Raw genomic sequence first — 4247 nt, forward strand, 5'->3', positions numbered from 1 at the left:
GGCTGAAGGGAGGCACCTAGCCTTGCTTGAGATTTTCAGCTTTGACTCCTCTCTTGACAGTAGGCACCTATACTGTTAGCAAAAAAGGGGGGAGAGGAGGACTGTCCTTGCAACTTTTAGCCCCATGGTTGGAGTACTCACCTGGGATGTAGGAGACTCCCCAGTTCAAATACCACCTCTGCTCAAGGGGAGAAAGGGCTTGAAGAAGGCTCTGCCACATCTCAGGTGAGTGCCCAAACCACTGGGCTATGCCAGTCTCTCCTGCTGAAGATGTTCCGCAGTGGGTGACTAATGAAAGCGCTATCGGAGCAAGGGGACTGAAGCCTGGCTCCATCACCTCCCAGATGAATGCTCTAACCACAGGCTACAGAGTCACTCTCCGACTCATACGCTCTTTCTTGCTCTCACCAGCCCAATGACTCTTTCATTATTTCATAGTGGAACAGCTTCAATAGGCGAGAATGAGACTCACTTGCACCAAAATAGTCTATACCCCAGGGGTTAGGGCATGCCCCGAGAGGTAACAGAACTGTGTTTAAATCCCATTTCACCAGAGGCAGCTTTGACTGCAAAAACTTAGATGCCAATTGAGTTTAGGCACCTACAGGATTAGGCAGCAGCAGCTGAGCAGGAGTTTTATGAATCCCATGGGGCCTGATTCTCAGATTTAGGTGCCTAAAGTGACAGGCACCTAATTCCTTTCTGTGAAGCTACCCCCAAGCTTCTCTTAGTCAACAATGACAGTATGGGGAGATAATTATAGTCACACATTTTATTGTGAACTTTTGCTTCCTCATATTCAGAGCATTCAAGAGCATTATTGCTAAAGGAATGATGGTCTTTCACATACACATTCAGGCCTGAAACACTGGAGAGGTGTGATTTTGTGGCAGTCTCATGTGACAACCAGAAAACAAAGACTTACAATTCATACACACTGCTTCAGGAACTCTTATGTTTAAATAACTGTTTCCATTGAGTCATTTCAATGAAAAAGCAGCTTTTCAATTAGGAAAGCAAAAATGAAAAAGCCTTTTAAGGGAAAAAAGACCTATGCTTGATAGAGTGCTTACAAAAGACAATCACTCTCTTTAATGTGGAGTACAACATATGTAAGAAAAGAGAAGACCATGGATTATATTTTTGCTATGTAAACAGCAGGTCCTTTCAGATGCATTCTCACCACTGAGCTAGCTCAGTAGCATCCTAGTGTAACTGATATAATGTGTCTGGTGTGCAGCTATTACTGAGATTAGAATGGTGGCGATAAAGGGGCTGGAACAGTCAGGAAAAAATGCTTGAGACTGAAGTTAGACCCAGGGTCTTCAGTTTGCAAATTCACAACTTTGCAGCCATTATATGAATTGGTTGCAATTGTTTTTAAAATGTCCCAGCCATCTGTAATAGAGAGATTAAAAAAAACAAAAACAAACCTTCATTTTCTCAATTTTTTCTGAAACTGCGCTAGCAAAAACGTATTTTTGTTTGTTTCTGTCATCTCTTCAAAAGGTCAAATCTACCAGGTTTGCTTCCACTGAGAAGCTTTGCTGCCTGCAACATACCTTAGTAAGAGAAAGAAAGAAAAATAACCGGTGGAAAAAGAAAATCACTAATTTAGGGTTAGCAGCTGCTCTGCCACCGCTCCTTCATATCAGAAATTGTTATCTTGTGGGGTTAGGGAAACCCTACATAAAAACAAAAAAATTCATTTTGGATGCCAGGGGTTTTTGTATTGATGAGCCCAGAAAAGAAGTCACAGAGGACTCAGATGTGCCTTCTTTAAGCCTCTCATATGGGTTCAATACTGTCCTGTCCCAAATTCAGAACCTTACCCCTCCCCTCCCCTCCCCTCCTCCAGCTCCCAAATTTGACACAAAAAAATCAAATAGCTTCATAAATACACAACCATGTTTAGACATTGGTCAGTATGTACTAATGAGGTGGTAGCACAGGTTAGTGGCTAGGTTATTAGACTAACAACCAGAAGACCTGCCTTCTGCTCTTAGTTCTGCCACTGGTTTGCTGCGTGATCTTGTGGGAATCACTTGATTGAGCTGGGTGTCAATTTCCCCATCTGTAAAAGTGGGGACAGTACAACTAGTAAAAGTGATTTGAGATCCCTGGATGAAAAGTGCTGTATAAGTGCTATTATCATTAATCAGTAGGAAAATTAGACTTGGTTCTCCGGTTTGCAGATGAGCGCTCTACTACAGCTCTTGTTTTGAGAGGCCTTTGCAAAGCAAGGCTCAGCAAGCATGGAGGCAGGAAACGCGGATGACAAGGCAAGAAGTACATTTTCTATTTTTGGTGTGCAATGTTGCTTAGCAGTTGGTTCCGCTGGCAGCCCACACACAGCCAGCCTCCCACCCTCCTTTTGTTTTTAGCTCTCAAATACTATTGTGATATTCCCTCATACAACACCCTGTCTGCAACATAATATGCCTGCTTTATATTTACAGTGTATCTATCACCAGAGGGATTCCCACATGTTAGTGCTGAAGAACAAAAAGCAAGATGATCTGGGGTTTCGAAGCATAGTACCAGCTGAACAACAGGACGTCTTATTTAGTCCACACCTGCCCCTTAGTCCTGCTCATGTTAGCATGGCACCAGCTAAGGAAGGATGGGTCCTGCAATTAATCAGCTGTAACCAAAGATGTATTTACAATCAAGATGAGCATAGTATTACGATGGTCACACTATAATTAAGGTATAGAGGGGCACATCCCTACAGCACATGTGACTGCTATTAAAATATTGCTAATTCTGTCAAAGCCATCCCATTAGATGGTATGAGCTTGCCATAGGCTAAGAAGTGTTGAGTGTAGTCAGTAGTTGGTTACGCTATTTCCACAGAAATAACATATTTATGAAACATGTGGGGGCTTTGTTCACCAAAATGTTGCTAACAGGCTTCCAGATTTGCACCACTCTCTATGTGTTAATATAGGACCAAGTTGTCATTCCTCCCACATTGAGGCCCACTGACTTCAAAGGCTCGAAATCTGTACCATAATTAACTATATATAGACAAATACAAGCTTTGCAGTGTGACCTGAAAGTAAATAAAGTCAGACACTGGGAGCCAGATTCAGAAAGGGTCTGAGGCATTGTGTTGCAACACCTAATTTTTAGGCGCGTAGAAAATCACTGGGATCCACAATGCCTGAGTTAGGCCCTATACAATGAACGGGGAGAGAGTGGCCTCCACAAAAGTCAGCATGCGAGGCGGCTCCTGGCCTAAATTAGCCAAATGAAGATGTTGACAAGAGGGTGGGTCCTAACTCACACCCTCTCAGGGAATTCAGTGCTTCAGCTCACAACCGTGAACCCTCTCCAAGAGACAGGTGCCTAAACTGTTTTGTGCAAGAAATGCCAGAAGAGATGCCCAGTAATTAGAGCACTCATCCACCCTGCAGGAGACTGAGGTTCAATGCCCCTGGCCCCTGTGTCTGACAGGGAGAAAGGACTCAGATAGGGTTCACCCACATTCCACAAGTGTGCCCATTCGACTGAGCGCTGGGATAGTTTGGTATGCAGCTCCTTCCAAGCTATTCCACTCGGGCTAAGTACTGGAATAGTAATTGGAGCAGAGACAAAGAAAATGACTCAATCGCTTGGTAATGAAGGCACTGACATGAGGAGGTGGGATACATTGTCCTTGCTCCAGTGAGTTAGTTATCTATAGTGCAACAGCTTCCACACGAGAGACTGAAGGAATCTCAGAATACCCCATAGGTCAGTGGTTAGAGCACTCTCCTGAGATGGGGGAGACCTCTGTTCACCCCCTTGGGCAGAAGGAAGAAGTGAACCTGAGTCTCCTACAGTCTGGTTAAGTGCTCTAACCCTTGGCTGAAAGTTATAAGGTGGGTGTCACAGTTTCAGTGTAACTGCACATGTATTCCCCTTCCACTTAAAGTTTCCTGTTCCCAGCCATTACCACTCTGCTTGGCTTCTACTGAGCATGCTCACACACACTGAGCATGCTCAGGAACACCTGCTGAAGCTGTTGCCCTCATTCTGCCTCCCCCCCCTCCCCCCCATCAGCAGGTATGGGTCATCGCTGGGTGGAGCCACTTCTCTCTGCCTTCTAACCAGGCATTTTTAAGGCTGCACTGCCCCCTGCCTTAGGGCATGTCTATACTACAGACTTAAGTCAATCTATGTTAGGTGGCTGATGGCTGGATGATGGTCGCTGAGAGGACCGCGGTGGGTGACATCCACACTACCCTCCTTCTGTTGGTGGT

Source organism: Emys orbicularis, chromosome 1 (assembly GCF_028017835.1).
Source record: "Emys orbicularis isolate rEmyOrb1 chromosome 1, rEmyOrb1.hap1, whole genome shotgun sequence".
NCBI classification, from domain to species: domain Eukaryota; kingdom Metazoa; phylum Chordata; order Testudines; family Emydidae; genus Emys; species Emys orbicularis.